This window comes from Chiloscyllium punctatum, chromosome 12 (genome assembly GCF_047496795.1).
Source record: "Chiloscyllium punctatum isolate Juve2018m chromosome 12, sChiPun1.3, whole genome shotgun sequence".
Taxonomy (NCBI): Eukaryota; Metazoa; Chordata; class Chondrichthyes; order Orectolobiformes; family Hemiscylliidae; genus Chiloscyllium; species Chiloscyllium punctatum.
In genome coordinates, this window is record NC_092750.1 from 4,000,741 (window position 1) to 4,019,004 (window position 18,264).

Genomic DNA, 18,264 nt, shown 5'->3' on the forward strand with positions numbered 1-18,264 from the left:
TTCCTCCCACAGTCCAAAGATGTGCAGATTAGGTGAATTGGTCATGCTAAATTGCCTGTAGTGTTAGGGGGTCTGGGTGGGTTACTTTTTGAAGGGTCGGTGTGGACTAGTTGGGCCAAAGGGCCTGTTTCCACACTGTAGGGAATCTCACTCCCTGTGTACCTTCTCTGCAGCTGTCATATTGTATTCCTCACTCTGTTCTACCACCCTAATGCACTTTGTATGGTATGATCTGCCTGTACTGCACACAAAACAAACTTTTCACTGTATCTAGGTACATGTGACAATAATAAATCAAATCAAATAAATATGGCATTAAATAATTTTCATTCAAAGGATCTTTTTCGAGGGCTACCTTTTGTTTTTCAGGGGTTTCTTGTTCTCCTTTATTTGGTGATCGAGTCATGCAGTAGCAGTACTTACACTTCCATATCTCTGGTGACATGTGCCATCCTTGGACACACACTGAAGCAGAATTAAAAGAATTGAATGATATTTTCACCATAAGAAATAGGAAAAGGATTAGGCTGATTGCCCCTTTCCAAACCTGCTCACAGCACTCCGGGTGTGATCTCCCCAGCCCCTTCTACAGTTGCAGTAACACTTCCCTACTCTTATACTCCAACACTCCTGGAATAAGGGCAACATGACCCTTCCTGATTACCTGTTGCCCTGGGTGCTAGCTTTCTGTGTTTTGTGCACAAGTTCCCTCCAAATCCCTTTGTGGTGCAACTTCCTTCTGTTTCTCTCCATTTAAATAAAATTGTTTTGTTCACTGTCCAAAGTAAACCATTTTATATTTTCCCACATTAAACTCCATTTGCCAAATTTTTACCCATTTACTTAACTTGTCAATATTTCTCTGTAAACTGTTTATATCCCTCTCACAACCTGCTTTTCCACCTAGTTTTGTGTTGTCTACAAATCTGGTGACAGTACATTCACTCCCTTCCTTCAAGTCATTAATATATATTGTAATCAGTGATCCCACCCCCCTCCCATTTATCTCTCAGCCCCCCAGCCCACAAGCCTCATTCCTGATGAAGGGCTTACTCCTGTAACATTGATTCTCCTGCTCGTCGGATGCTGCCGAGGCTGGGCTTTACCAGCACCACACTCTCGGCTCTGATCTCCAGCATCTGCAGTCCTCACTTTGTCCTGACTGAAGATGAGGGGTCAACCTGGTGGAGCTACCAAACAGGACCACTTGCAGGACCAAACAACATACCCAGCAAGTGATAGACCGAGTTAAGCAACTTCACAACCAACAGCTCTGCGGGCCTGCCACATCCAGTCATGAATTGTGGTGGATAATTAAGCAACTCACTGGAGGAGGAGGAGACTCCACAAATATCCCCCATCCTCAGCTGCCTAACCTGCTGTGTTTTTCCAGCACCACACTCCTAACTCACCTTCAGGAATACCTGATGCTGTTCCTGTCATGCCCCCCTGCACTCTCCACTGAACCAGGGTTGATGCCCTGGCTTGATGGTGATGGTTGAGTGGGGGATATACCGGACCATGAGGTGACAGATTGTGCTGGAGTACAGTTCTGCTGCTGTTGATGGCCCACAGTGCCTCATGGATGCCCCGTCCCGAGTTGATAGATGTGTTCGAAGTCTGTCCCATTTAGCACAGTGATAGTGCCACACAACACAATGGAGGGGATTCTCAATGTGAAGGTGGGACTTTGTCATCCCTCGACACCTCCATCCGCCATGACCAGGGCCTCCAAGTCCTCCATTTTTTTCCTCTCCAGACGTCTCCAACAGTACCCTTCCACTGACACTCTCATTCGTTTGGCCGAACTGGTCCTCACCCTTAACAATTTCTCCTTTGAATCCTCCCACTTCCTCCAGACCAAAGGGGTAGCCATGGGCACACGTATGGGCCCCAGCTATGCCTGTCTCTTTGTTGGCTACGTAGAGCAGTTGATCTTCCGTAATTACACCGGCACCACTCCCCACCTCTTCCTCCACTACATTGATGACTGCATTGGCGCCACCTCGTGCTCCCACGAGGAGGTTGAGCAATTCATCAACTTCACCAACACATTCCACCCTGACCTTAAATTTACCTGGACCATCTCTGACACCTCCCTCCCCTTCCTGGACCTCTCCATCTCCATTAATGACGACCAATTTGACACTGACATTTTTTACAAACCCACCGACTCCCACAGCTACCTGGATTACACCTCTTCCCACCCTATCTCTTGCAAAAATGCCATCCCGTATTCCCAATTCATCCGCCTCCGCCAGATCTGCTCCCAGGAGGACCAGTTCCACCACAGAACACACCAGATGGCCTCCTTCTTTAGAGAGCGCAATTTCCCTTTCCACATGGTTAAAGATGCCCTCCAACGCATCTCGTCTACATCCCGCACCTCCGCCCTCAGACCCCACCCCTCCAACCGTAACAAGGACAGAACACCCCTGGTGCTCACCTTCCACCCCACCAACCTTCGCATAAAACTAATCATCCGCCGACATTTCCGCCACCTCCAAAAAGACCCCACCACCAGGGATATATTTCCCTCCCCACCCCTTTCCGCCTTCCACAAAGACCGTTCCCTCCGTGACTACCTGGTTAGGTCCACGCCCCCCTACAACCCACCCTCCCATCCTGGCACTTTCCCCTGCCACCGCAGGAACTGTAAAACCTGTGCCCACATCTCCTCCCTCACCTCTATCCAAGGCCCTAAAGGAGCCTTCCACATCCATCAAAGTTTTACCTGCACATCCACTAATATCATTTATTGTATCCGTTGCTCCCGATGTGGTCTCCTCTACATTGGGGAGACTGGGCGCCTCCTAGCAGAGCGCTTTAGGGAACATCTCCGGGACACCCGCACCAATCAACCAAACCGCCCTGTGGCCCAACATTTCAACTCCCCCTCCCACTCTGCCGAGGACATGGAGGTCCTGGGCCTCCTTCACCGCCGCTCCCTCACCACCAGACGCCTGGAGGAAGAACGCCTCATCTTCCGCCTCGGAACACTTCAACCCCAGGGCATCAATGTGGACTTCAACAGCTTCCTCATTTCCCCTTCCCCCACCTCATCCTAGTTTCAAACTTCCAGCTCAGTAACTGTCCCCATGACTTGTCCGGACTTGTCCGACCTGCCTATCTCCTTTTCCACCTATCCACTCCACCCTCTCCTCCCTGACCTATCACCTTCATCCCCTCCCCCACTCACCCATTGTACTCTATGCTACTTTCTCCCCACCCCCACCCTTCTCTAGCTTATCTCTCCACGCTTCAGGCTCACTGCCTTTATTCCTGATGAAGGGCTTTTGCCCAAAATGTCAATTTCGCTGCTCGTTGGATGCTGCCTGAACTGCTGTGCTCTTCCAGCACCACTAATCCAAAATTTGTCTCCACAAGGACAATGCGGTGGTCACTCTCATTGTCATGAACAGATGGATCTGCAGCTGGCAGATTGGTAAGGATGGGGTCAGGTATGTTTCTCCCTCTTGTTGGTTCCCTCACCACCTGCCACAGACCCAGCCGAACAGCGATGTCCTTTAGGACCCGACCAGCTCGATCAGTATTACTGCTGCCGAACTACTCTTGGTGATGGACATTGATATCCCCCACCCAGAGTACATTCTGTGCCCTTGGCACCCTCAGTGCTTCCTCTGAGTGTTGTCCAACATGGAGGATATTGTCTCATCATCCAAGGGAGGGCGGTACATGGCAATCAGCAGGAGGTTTCTGTGCCCAGGTTTAACCTGAAGCCATGAGAGTTCACAGGGTCCGAAGTCAATGTTGCGGACTCCCAGGGCCACTCCCTCTCGACTGTATCCCACTGTGTGGTCACCCCTGCTGGCTCTGTCCTGGTGATGGGACAGGACATATCCAGGGACGGTGATGGTGGGGTCTGGGACATTGTCTGTAAGATAGGATTCCGTGAGTATGTTGCTGTTGCTTGACTGGTCTCTGAGACAGCTCTCCCAGTGTTGTTGTATGTGATGAGATGTGTGTGAGGAATAATTTGCAGGATGGACTGTGCAGTGTGTGCTGGTGTAATTTCTGGTGCTTATGCTGATCTCAAGCGATCCATCTGGATATATACAGACTTAACTTTGCTGTTCCAATTTGATACAAATGAGTGGCTTTCGGGGTTATTTCAGAGAACAGCTAAGAGTTAACCAGATTGCAGTGAGTCTGGACTCAGACTGAGGCAGCACAGTAGAACTCCTTTGCTAAAGGGTATTAGTGAACCAGAGGGGAGTTGGCAGTAATCATTACTGTGAATAGTTTTTTAATTCAGAATTAAAATTAAGTTTCTCCCATCTGCTGTTTTGAGATTTGAACCTGCCCCAGATCCTTGGTGCAAGCCTCTGGATTATGACCATAGCAACATTCCCAATGTGCTCCTGCTCCCATTGCTGAGAGAGCAGGACACTCACTCTCCATCTAGCCTCAAAGTGTTTGAGTGCAGGCAGTGAGTGAGGGGATGCTGGAGCACGGAGGGCTCTCCAGGTTTCAATCCTGTCTTCATTCAGAGGTTCCATATACACACACACACACACACACATCCACACAGACACACGCACAGTCTCACACACACAGTCGCACAGATACACACAGTCTCACAGATACACACAGTCTGTCTCACACACACACAGGCAGTTACACACAGACAGACAGACAGACACACACACACACAGACACACACATCCACACAGATACACACACACACAGATATACACAATCTGTCTCACACACACAGACAGTCACACACAGTCTCTCTCTCTCACACACACACACACACACACACACACACATCCACACATCCACACAGATACACACAGGCAGATACACACACAGTCACACAGTCTGTCATACACAGACAGTCTCCCTCACACACACATAGACACAGTCACACAGACACACACACAGTCACACACAGTCTCTCTCTCACACACACACACATATACAGATACACATACACACTGACAGATCACATAGGCACACACACACAACACAAATGCACACATGGACCCACAAACGCAGACACATAGACATGTACACACACAGTCTCACACACAGACTCACACAGAGACACACACAGATTCAGACACACACACACACATAGACCCAGCCACAGACACACACCCAGCCACAGACACACACACACACACACACACACACACACAAAAACACACACAAACACACACACACACACACAGTGCTCCCAGTTTATAATAAGCGATCACCTATTTAAAACAGAGAAAAGGTGAAACTTTCTCTCGCAGAGGATTGTGATTCTTTGGAACTCTTTTCCTTTGAAGATGTCAAAAACAAAGTTCCTTAAATATTTTTAAGGCAGGTGTAGATACGTTCTTGATTAGCGAGGAGTTAAAGGTTATCGGGGACAGGCAGCAGTCAGCTCAGCCAATGATTGAACGAATGGCAGAACAGGCTTGAGGGGCGGAGTGGCCTACACCAGTTTTTTAAAATTAATTAATGGGCTGTGTCTCAGGCTGGGCCAGTATCTATTGTCCATCCTTTATTGTCCAGAGGGAGGGAACGAGCCAGTCCAGTTGCTGTAGGTCTGGAGTCACATGTAGGCCAGACAGGTAAGGATGGCAGATTTCCTTCTGAACCAGGTGGGATTTTTACGTCGATTGACAATCAATTCATGGTCATCATTAGATTCTTAATTCCAGATTCTTCATTAAGTTCAAATTTTGCCATCTGCCGTGTGGGATTACCAGTCCCCAATAATCCCAGGGGGCTGCTGTCTCCCTCTATGTTTTTATGTCCTGGGACCCAATGTGCATTTCGCAATCCAATATCACCGAGAGACAGAGTATCGAGATAGAATATCACATGACTGTTTGTGGAATCTTGCTGTGCAGAAAATTGCATTTCCTGCACTCCAGAAGCATTTCATTGGCTGTAATGTGCTTTGGGGTATCCTGAGGTTGTGTCAGATACTACAGAAACACAAGTGTCTGGGTGGCACAGTGGCTCACTGCTGCCTCACAGCACCAGGGACCCTGTTCGATTCCACCCTCGGGCGACTGTCTGTATGGGGTCTGCACATTCTCCCCGTGTCTGCCTGGGTTTCCTCCCACAATCCAAAGATGTGCAGCTTAGGGTGAATTGGCCGTGGGAACTTGCCCATAGTGTTCATGAGTGTGTAGTCAGGTGCATTAGTCTGGGGCAAGTCTAGGTTAGGGGAATAGGTCTGGGTGGGTTACTCTTTGGAGGGTCGGTGTGGACTTGTTGGGCTGAAGGGCCTGTTTCCACACTGTAGGGGATTCTGATTTTGAAGTACTCCCTTCCAGTTCTGCTTACTGGAGACAGCCTGCTCTCCAGCCAATGAAGGGATACATCGACAGGGGCCTGTTGGCTGGATGGGACCCAGTGAGGCAAGGTTTGCATTAAAAGCCTCCTTGCAGTAATTCCCATCTTTACCATCCTCTCAGACTTTAGTAGAACTCAGAAATGGACAGAATAAGAGAAGGCCATTTGGCCCATCAAGTTACATAGGAAATGGCAGCAGGAGTAGGCCATGTAACCCCTTGGATTTGCTCCACTATCCAATTAGATCATGTTTGCTACAGTCTCCATGTTTAATCATCGTACCTCGATACAATTCTCTCACACTATCCCCAAACCTTTGCTATGTTAGAAATCTATCCATCTCTGTCTTAAACAGACTCAGCAACCGAACTCCCACAGCCCTCTCGAGCAGGGAACTTTGAGTGAAGAAATCTGGCTTACTAATCTGGCTTCCCCTTTAGGGAAGGAAACTGTTAGTCTTATCTGGTCTGGTCTATATGTGACTCCAGACCCACAGCTATGTGGTTGACTCTTATCTGCCTTTGAGATGACCGAGCAGGCCACGAGGGACGAGATACAAATCCCGGCCAACCAGCGATGCCCATGTCCCGTGTTTGAATATTAAGAAAAAGTCACCCCCTCAGACTCCAACACTCCAGGGAAAACAGCCCCAACCTCTCCCTGTAGCTCAAATTCTCCAACACTGGCAACATCTTTGTAAATCTTCTCTGTCAGAGAGTGGCGGATGCTGTTTCACTTTCAAGACAGAGTTAGACAGACTCGTGAATGGCATGTGAGTCAAACAGTATCGTACGGGGGCAGGGAGTGTGAGGCCACAGTCAGAGCAGCCATGATCTTAGTGAGAGGTAGAATAAGCTGGAAGGGGCTGAATGGCCTCCTCCTCCGCCTAGTTCATACAGGTGTGTTGACCGTGGCCAGTACAAACTCCCACTTCACAGAGGCTTGTGTGTCATTGACTCTCCCCCAATTGTCCCCACTTCAACCCATCCCTCACCCAAGGCCACCAGCAGAAAGTTCCGGAACACTCAGTAAAGTTATGTTAAAAGTGTATAGGGCCCTTAAGTTACACTTGAAGCACTGAGTACACGTTCCAGTCTCACACGGGTAATAATGACAAAGATTCCTAGATAGCACCATGGAATCATACAGTACAGCACTTCTCACGGCTTTTCAATGCACATGTGACGTATACAGTGACATACACATGTGACAATAAATCAAAATCTAAGAGGTCATTCAGCCCATCGAGTCAAGACTGGCACAAGTATATTATCGACATCACTTCCCTGCACATAGTCTCAATGTTAGTTGGGTGGCACGGTGGCACAGTGGTTAGCACTGTTGCCTCACAGCACCAGAGACCTGGGTTCAATTCCTACCTCAGGCAACTGACTGTGTGGAGTTTGCACATTCTCCCCGTGTCTGCGTGGGTTTCCTATGAGTGCTCTGGTTTCCTCCCACAGTCCAAAAGATGTGCAGGCCAGGTGAATTGGCCATGCTAAATTGCCCATAGGGGTATGGGTGGGTTACGCTTTGGTGGGGCAGTGTAGACTTGTTGGGCCGAAGGGCCTCTTTCCACACTGTAAGTAATCTAAATTATTCTATTTGAAATGCTCATCTAAGAACCTTTTTAAAGGTTCGGAGGGTTCCCACTTTGACTGCCCTCCCTGGTAGCACATTCTGGACACCCACCACCCTCTGGGTGAGAAAGGTTCTGTGTAAATCCCCTCCAAACCTCCTCCTGCCTTTCATTTTAAATGTATCCCCCCTTGTGACTGACCCTCTGACTAAGGAGAACAGCTGCTTTCTGTTCCCCTCTGTCTCTGCCTGTGACTCCTCCATCAGGTCCCCTCTCAGCCTTCTCTGCTCAATAGAAAACAGTCCGAGATTATCCAGTCTCTCTTCATTGTTAAACTGCTCCATCCCAGGCAATATCCTGGTGAATCTCCTCTGCACCCCCCCCCCCTCACCCCCCCCACCCTCCAGTGTAATCACATCCTTCCAATAATGCAGAGACCAGGACCACACACAGTACTCCAACTGTGGCCTCACCAAAGTCCTGTACAGCTCCAATACAACCTCCCTGCTCTTATCATCTATACCATGAATGATAAAGACAAGTGCCCGTATTCCTTCTTAACTTACCATGCCATTAACCTGCCTTGCCACCTTTAAAGATCTGTGCGCAACCTTCCCAAGGTCCCTCTGCTCTTCAGCTGCTGAGTGAAATAACTCCCCAGAGGCCTGTACCCTTTATATACATGGGGAGAGTCCTTAACACTGATCCAGCTCCCTCAGAGTGAACAGAACCTCGGACACTCCTGTTTATATCGGTCAGCCAGACCTCCCTGATCGGACCAGGTTAACAGCCCCTATCAGGGAATTTACATTCTATGAGATCCCCTGGCTGCCCTCGTTACAATCATTACGCCCGGTGTTCTGTCATTCACTGAGGACTCTCTTGTTCCAAAGCTCATCACCTCATATTTATCAGAGATGAAATTCCATCTCCCACTGATCTGCCCATCTGATCAATCCGTTTACATCCTCCTGTAACCTAAGACCTTCCTCCCCTCTGTCACCCCCCCCCCAGACAATCTTTGCGTCATCTACAAACTTACTTATCACACCCCTCCCTCGAAAATTCCTATCTCCATCATTTATGAACATCACAAACGATAAGGGATCCCACACTGATCCCTGTAGAACACTACTGTAGACCAAGCTCCAGTCACATAAACAGCCTCCTCCCACCAGCCTCTGTCTCCTGCCATTACGCCAATTTTGGATCCATATTGTCAGGTTACCCTGGATCCCGTGTGCTTTATCAGTTCTTTATCAGTTTCCCATGTAGGAACCTTGCCAAAAGCTTTGCTGAAATCCATACAAACTCCATCGACGTCCCTACCCATTTCTCCATCGTCCCTACCCAGTCCATCTCCTTGAAAAGATAAACCAAATTTGTCAAGCATGATCAAGTGGAGATCAAGTTTCCCCTTCATTATTTTCTCCAACAGTTTCCCACTCACTGATGAGAGATTCACTGGCCTGTAGTTCCCTGGCCCATCCTTCCCGCCCTTCCTGTAAAGGTAGCCCTGCGTTAGCTGGCACCTCCCATGGGGCTGACATTGGGTGGGGAAATAATACTTACATTGTTCATTCTTTCATATAATGTGGACATTTAGTGCTCATCCCTCATTGCCCTGGAATAGAGTGTCTCACTTGGCCATTTCAGATGGCATTGCTGTGGGTCTGGAGTCACATGTAGGCCAGACTAGGTAAGGATCGCAGTTTCCTTCCTTAAAGTGAATCAGATGGGTTTTTCCAACAATAGGACAGTCTCGTGGTCACTGTTACTGAGATCGGCTTTCAATTCCTGACTTTACTGACTCTGTTGAAACTCCCCCCCACTGCTGGGTGGGGATTCATATTGATTCCCCAGGAACATTAGCCGGAAGCATCAGTCCAGTGGTCTTACAGTACCCCACCATTTCCCATCAATGCTAGCCCAAATAACCAAAATGTGGACATTAAAATGGTGGATGGATATTGCCAGGGTTGGAGAGTTTGAGCCATAGAGAGAGAAGCTGAATAGGTTGGTACTGTTTTCCCTGTAACGTCAGAGGCTGAGGGGTGACCTTATAGAGGTTTATAAGGTCATGAGGGGCATGGATAGGATAAATAGATAAAGTCTTTTCCCTGGGGTAGGGGAGTCCAAAACTAGAAGGTGTAAATTTAAGGTGAGAGGGGAAAGATATAAAAGGGACCTAAGGGGCAACTTTTTCACACAGAGTGTGGTACGTGTATGGAATGAGCTGCCAGAGGAAGTGGTGGAAGCTGGTACAATTGCAACATTTAAGAGGCATTTGGATGGGTATATGAATAGGAAGGGTTTGGAGGGATATGGACCCAGTGCTGGCAAATGGATCTAGATTGGATTGGGATATCTGGTCGGCATGGACGGGTTGGACTGAAGGGTCTGTTTCCGTGTTGTACATCTCTGTGACTGTATGACTCTATTAGTGAGGAAATGTTTCCACTGTGGAAGGCGGGGAGAAATAGGGTGAGATCTCTGCTTTCAGTGTGTGGCCTCTTTGTCACAGGAAGTGGCTGAAGTGAATACTGTGCAACAGGGTGCAATAATCAGGGTCCGGGGCTCGGGGTGGGGGGGAGGGCTGTGCTGTCGGGGGTCAGGGGGGAGGAGGGCCCTGGGTTAGAAACAGTGATTTCTGTCCATGCCCTTGGCTGAGTGGACGAGAGAAAACAGCAGAGACATCGCTCTGAAAGGCTGAACTCTATTGGGAGGGGGCTATTGCAATGGGGAGGAACGAGCAGAGACTGGATGGGCCAAATGGTCCTTTCCTCATGTACCTGGTTAACATCTCTCCATCCCCTGCCCAATCCCATTCTCTCACATAGCGGCAAAGGGACCTCCTCATTGTTGTTCCCCTTCCCACCCGGGTGTTCCAATGCCCCTCTCTCCCACTCTCCCATTCCCATCCAGTCACTGCTCAAGCTTCCTTTCAAAGGGGTCATGTTTCTTCTGTGGTGTTTTGTAGTTACAGGAGCTTCTCCAGTTGAAGCCTGTCCATTTGAGTTAGTCTGGGGGTTGTGAGCAAGGCATTGTTCTGTCAGAGTTTACCAACTGGTTCCCATACCAACCGTGGGGACTTAGTGACTGGCAAGATGAAGGACAGGGGGGAAAAAAACCCCATCATTTCTCGAACAGCATGTATCTGAGGAATGTGTCTGCCTGCTCCCCCTGGCTCCTCACACATCTGGGAGATGTTAAACCAACCTCTCCCATTGTTCTAGCAGAATCAACTTGACTGCACAGATGGTTTCTATTCAGCCCATTGTCCATGTGCTAGCCCTTTGAATGATGTCCAACACTAGCCCTACCCTCACTCCGTAGCCTCCCCGCAAGCAAGTCACTTTCAAGTATTGCCTATTTCAAACCATCTTTTGAAAGTCCTAGTCAAACCTGCCTCCACTACCTTGTCCAAAGTCACGCGACCTCAGGTTAGAGTCTGACAGGTTTATTTGAAATCATAAGCTTTTGGAGCACTGCTCCTTTGTCACTTTGAAAGTGCTCTGAAAGCTTGTGATTTCAAATAAACCTATCGGACTGGAATCTGGTGTCGTGTGCGTTCTGACCTGGTCCACCCCAGTCCAACACCGGCACTATCACATCATAACTACCATTTCAGGCATCACATTCCCAGACCCCAAAGACTCAGTCTGGAGAGCTCTCTCTCTGCTCGACTTTCCCCATCTGCTTGGCTAGTTAACATGTCCCCTGGTGAACCTTTCAGTGGAAGTAATTTCTGATTTGTTACTTTATCAACAAAACCCATCACCTTCACAAGAATCTCCCCTTAAGCTTTGAAGGAAAACAATACCAGCCTCTCCATTGGGTCCAACGCTCCTCATCCCTGGTACTGTTCAGGTAGATCTCCTCTGCACCTTCCCCAAGGGTTAGACATCCCTCCTGAGGTGTAAAGCCCAGAACTGAACATATTACCGTGGCTCAGGCCAAACCAGTGTTTTACAGAAGATTTTAGAGGCATTTCACTTGAAAACTGCCTCAGAAAAAAATCTCAGTGACTGCTGTGACAGGTTAAAGAAGAATCTGAAGACAATGGTGGGTAACAGAAGCCCTCGATTGTTCACTGGATGACTTACATTTGTTGATGTGCCCAAAGAGTTGGTGCCAGGTCCTTTTGTGACATCACAATGAAAAGATTTAAGTTGAATGTCTCCAGGTTTCATCTGCCAAAGGAGAGCACATTCAAAGACCAGTTACTGTACTGGAGGAGGACATTCAGCCCATCGAATTGGGCCTGACTGTCTCGATGCGCCTCCTACTTGTTGTCATTCCCCCGCCCGTTCCCCAGTTTGTTCGAGTGAAACTCTGCCAGAAGGAACTCGGATGTACCTGCTTTTGGTGTGGTATTTGAAACTGGGTGTTGTGACGATGACCCCTCTCTCATGTTCGTGACATCTGGCCCAGGGGTTTTTACTTGATGAAGTTATTCAGTGAGTGGTGTACACTGCACCCTTTAGTTGTCATGATCTCAACCTGGCTCCTGTTCGATGACACAACCAAAGCCAGCCTCAGTGTCCTAGCACGCAATTGGCTGTTTGAAACAGCCGCTGGATCCGGCTCTTGGCCAATCAGAACTCACATTCTAAAGATGTGGAAATACAGGCCCTGGCCCTTGAAGGTTCTATTCTAGAAGTTGCACAAACACGGGAGAAGTTCTAGATCAAAGGGTGGAACAGAGGGCATGGGTGCAGGATTGGGTTATTCAGCCCCTTTGAGCCTAACCCCCACCATTCATTAACACAAAGGTTTCTCTGGTTGTAATCTCAGTTCCACCTTCCTGCCTGCCCCCTCCACTTTAACCCTGCATTCCCTTGTCTATTAAAAATCAATCTAACTCCGCCTCAAATAAATTCACAGATGCAGCCTCCACTACCTTGTGGGTCAGAAAGGAAAGTGGAAGATTGTTGGAGAGAGACCATTTGGCCCATCTGGTGGTGTTTATAACCTGGCCACCTTCCCTTCTTCCCTTCATCATAGTTCTCAATGTAGTTCTCCCTCCTATGTTTGTCCAATTTCTCCCTATCCATCACATCCATATTGTCCACCTCCTCCACCCCACCATGGTAGTGACTTCCATGCTTTCTTTGGGGGAAGAGGTTTTCCTTTGCTGGGACAGACAGGATGGTGATGGCACACACTGGCTGTGGGGTAATCGAGGAACGTGTCTGAAATGGAGTGACAGCAGAGGATCCCAATTCCCCAGATCGAGGTACAGCTCCTTGCTGGACCAATAGCTCCAGGTGTGGTTGCCTTGTGTCTGATTATATTGATGTTTCTCACTCTTCTCCAGCACTTACTCTGTTATTTCAGACTGTGACATGGTAAACCCATTTGTTTTATCATACTGACAGTTCATTACCTCCTTTAAAAGCCCCTCCTGGCCAGTCCCTGTGTACTTTCCTAATATTCATTCACGGGATGAGGGTGTGTCTGGCTAGATCAGCATTTATTGCCCATCCCGAATTGCCCAAGAGCAGTTAAGGGGCAGCCCTTCCCAAACCCAGGACCCCTTCCATTTAGAAGGACAAGGGCAGCAGATACATGGGAACACCATCCCCTGCAAGTTCCCCTCCGAGCCCCTCCCCATTCTGACTTGGAAATATATCGCCGTTCCTTCAGTGTCACTGGGTCAGAATCCTGGAATTCCATCCCTAAGGGCATTGTGGGTCTACCCACAGCACATGGACTGCAGGGGGTCAAGGAGGGAGCCCACCCCCACCTTCTCAAGGGGGCAATTAAGATCATGGATTGTGCAATGCTTCAGCCGATTGAGTCTGTACTGCCAAAAGTGTTCATTTGGACCCACTTTCCGAATGTTATGCTATTTCAGATGCTTGTTCATGTACTTTTTACAGTGTGTAAGGCTTCCTGCCTCAAACTCCCTCCTAGCCAGCACATTCCAGACCTCCAGCCCCCTGTGAGTGAGAAAACTTTTCTTCAAATCCCCTTTAAACCTCCTGCCTTTCTCTTGAAAATTATTCCCCTTTGTTACTGACCCTCTGACTAATGGGAACAGCTGCTTTCTATCCCCTCACTCTATGCCTCCATTACACCCTCTGTCAGGTTCCCCCCCCCTTAAGCATGTCTGCTCTAGAGAACACAGCGTGTGGGTCAGTTAGCTCAGATGGTTAGAGCGTGGTGCTCAACAAGTCAAGGTCATGTGATCAATCCCCACACTGACCAAGTGTTGCATTGGGGTTCGCAAGCAGCAGGTTTGCAGTTAGTGGCTCAGTGGTCAGCACTGCTGTCTCATAGTGTCAGGGACTTGAATTCAATTCCTGCCTCAGGCAACTGTCTATGTGGGTTCCTTCCCACAATCCAAAGATGTGCAGATTAGGTGAATTGCCCATAGTGCAAAGAAGGTTTACCAGGATACTGCCTGGACTGGAAGGCTTGAAGAAAGGTTGACTAAGCTCGGACTTTTCTCTCTGGAGAGAAGGAGGAAGAGAGGAGGCCTGATCGAGGTGTACAAAGTAATGAGAGGAATAGATACAGTCAATAGCCAGAGACTTTTCCCCAGGGCAGGATTGACTGGTACGAGGGGTCATAGTTTGAAGATATTAGGAGGAAGGTATAGAGGAGATGTCAGAGGTAGGTTCTTTACACAGAGAGTGGTGAATGCATGGAATGTGTTGCCAGCGGTGGTGGTGGAAGCAGAGTCACTGGGGACATTTAAGTGACTGCTGGACCGGCACATGGAGAGCAGTGAGTTGAGGGATGCTGAGGTTAAGTTACTATATTTTACGTTAGGATTAAACCTCGGCACAACATTGTGGGCCAAAGGGCCTGTTCTGTGCTGTACTTTTCAATGTTCTATGTTCTATAGTGTTAGGTGCATTAGTCAGCGGTAAAGATAGGGTAGGGAATGGGTCTGGGAGGGTTACTCTTCGGAGGGTTAGTGTGGACTTGTTCCCTCATTGTCGGTAATCTCATCTGAGCTCCTCTCTTCATCAGAGCATGGCTCCAACCCAAGCAACATCCCAGTGAATCTCCTCTGCACCCCCTTTCTGTGTAATCCCATCTTCCGCAGAGTGTGGGGAGCAGGGTTCAGGCTGAGAGGTAGTTGAGTCACCGTCTGTCCAGTGTTGCCCCACATCCTGAGAATGCCACTTTCCAAATACCAGAGCAAGGGTTTGTGAGAGTAACGTGTGTAAGAGGCGTGACTTGTTTGAACTGCCTGCTTTTTGCTGAGTGATTCTGACTGAAGCAGTCAGTCTATGGGGCAATGCTAATGTGTTTTCAGGGAGAGTTTCATGCCAGTTTTATTTTGTATTTCCTTCTTGTTGAAAGCAATTAGTCAATTCCTAACACGTCAAAGCTCATTAATTGACTTGTAAAGGGCATTGGCAACACTTGCAAAATTATGCACCCTTCACTTGGCTGATTTAATCACTTGATAATCTGCATTGTAGGTCAGCTTTACCTTTCCTGTTTCCCACAGCGTGTGTTGGCCTCTGCGTCCGCAGAAATTTCTACTGAAGCCGATTGAATTTTGTCAAAACGTTTATGAAGCTGCTAGTAAGGTGGGTCATGACTGGCCCCAATACAATTCCTGAAGAAGGGCTCATGCCCGAAACGTCGATTCTCCTGCTCCTTGGATGCTGCCTGACCTGCTGCGCTTTTCCAGCAACACATTTTCAGCTCTGATCTCCACCATCTGCAGTCCTCACTTTCTCCAATACAAATTGGCCTTGGATAGACTGGAGGGGACGACTGGAGTCACATCTCAGTCCAAGAATGGGCATTAGGCTGGCCTAAAGAAAATTGATAAACCAGTTCAGATTTTGATAAGTATCTAACAATCTCAAGGTCATGTTTCCCATTACCAACCTGTAACTCTTAGATTTCTTTTAGTTTTTTTAAATTCAAGCTACCACAGTAAGATTTGAACTCCCTGCCCTCTGGATTATGTACTCAGTCATGTGACCAGGACAATACAGCTTTAGATTAGATTCCCTACAGTGTGGAAACAGGCCCTTTGGCCCAACAAGTCCACACTGACCCTCCGAAGATTAAGCCTCCCAGACTTGTTCCCCCTAACCTATATTTACCCCTCACTAATGCGCCAAACACTATGGGGCAATTTAGCATGGCCAGTTTAGCTGACCTGCACATCTTTGGACTGTGGGAGGAAACCCACGCAGACACGGGGAGAACGTGCAAACTCCACACAGACAGTCACCCGAGGCTGGAATTGAACCCCAGGTCCCTGGTGCCATGAGGCAGCAGAGCTAACCACTGAGCCACTGTGCCACCCAGCTGATTGCTAAGAAAAGATAAATTGCCTCTTGCAGTCATCAGGACCATTTGCAAGAATGCCACTTCAAGGGCAAAACTAATATTTACACTGGGTGAGAGGTAAGTGCTGATTGGTGGATCTGGTTGGCTGTGGACTCTGATTGGTGAAGGTTTTACCCTGGAGAATGCACCTATTGTTGCTGATTGACAGTCAACAGCCAGGTTTTGTTAAAAGATTAAACCAAGCAGGTTGACTCTGATCGGTTAGGACATGTCAGGAATTTTCTACATGCAGCTAAGGATTCAAGGAAAGCAAACCACCTCCAGATTGGAAACACGGCAAATGACAGGAGCTTACATGATACTCCACTAAGGAAACATTTCTTGTGGGACCTAACAGCGAGACCTACCAGTTTTGAAACAGGATGTTACTTTTGTGAAGGCCGGGCCCTGGATTTCAATAACAATGCGGGCACATCTGCTTGTTTCTCACAGTCAGCCAATCAGTAATGGAGCAGACATAGACATCACCTTGTAGTGCCAGACCATGGTCTTTGGTGGGACTTATAGACCCAGCTATTTGCTTGGTTGAGGTTTGTTTCCATGTTCACCCAAACAGATGGTGTTGACCATGGACTCCCCACTAGGATCAGCCAATACAAATACTGGGTTTCATGAGAGATGTACCTTTGATGAAATGTTATCTAGCCTGTCTCCCATTGCAAACTTCCTACAGATGATGGGTTTCCTGTCATTTATTCATGGGACGAGGGTGTCTCTGGCCGGGCAGCATTTATTGCCCATTCCCCAGAGGGCAATTAAGTGTCAACTACATTGCTGTGGGTCTGGAGTCACATGTAGGCCAGACCAGGTTAGGATGGACGTTAATGAAATAAATGGGTTTTCTAACAATTGATTCATGGACATCATTAGACTCTAACTTTCAGATGTTTTTAAGATTGTGATCAAACTCCACTATCTGGAGTGGTGGGATTTGAACCCAGGGCCCCAGAACATTATCTGGGTTGACGGTCCGTGATAATATCACTAAGCCATCGCCTCCCCATCTCTGCATGAGCTCCATCCTGGTCTGAGATTCACCTCTCAAATGGAGCAGTCAAATGAAGTTGCTTTCCTCGGTGTCCCAGCTGATAAATCTCCCATGGGGGTTCAGTGGTTCCCTCATGCTGTTTATCACAGACCTCCGTTCACTGGTCAGTACAAACACTGGGATTTCTGCAGTTCCACACACTACAAGGCTGGCAACATTGGAAACCTTATTATATGGGTCTGTGCCACTTGATGCTGAAATGGGGGCCAACAAAGCCATCCTGCAGGATAGTATCTACCCCGAGCAGGTTGTCTCTCCCTGTGTATCATACAAACTCACGGATTACCCAAAGGTGGTCACTGTTGCTCCTGAGGAAGGTCCTGTCAACCTCAGATTACCCTGGGGGATGTTTGAGGGACAGATGAAGCTATTCGCTGCCGTAGCAACACAAGTGGCTGTTCCTCCCATCATCCCTGGCTAGCACCTGCATGGGTCATGTGGTCTATGAGTTTCAGTGGCAGTGTGATGCCAGGTGTGTCGGCCAACAGTGTGTTCCCCCTTCAGCTGTTTACAACAAACAAAATACTGACTGTACCCAAACCAACTAAGACTTACAAAACTCAAACAAAGTGTCCAATATTCACTGTGATTCTGCAGTTGGGCAACATTTGCTGGATAATCCCAAATGTGTGAAGAATTAGCCTGGGATTGTCTGTCAGGTTTGCACTCGATTGCTGCTGGAAACTGCCCACATTATTACTCAGCGATGTGCAGTGGGCAGAAGGAACGCATACATAAACAGGACCCTCTTCACGTTAAGGGAACAGGATAGTTATTGATCCAGACTCCCAGGTAATGTTCTGGGCACCTGGATCCAATCCCTGCCAGAGCACTTATTTGAATTTGAATTCAATCAAAATCTGGAATTCAACGACTATTGTCAGTTGTTGGGGAAAAGAAAATCTATCTGGGTCACAAATGTCCTTTAGGGAGGGAAATCTGCCATCCTAACCTGGTCTGAGCTACATGTGACTCCAGATCCACA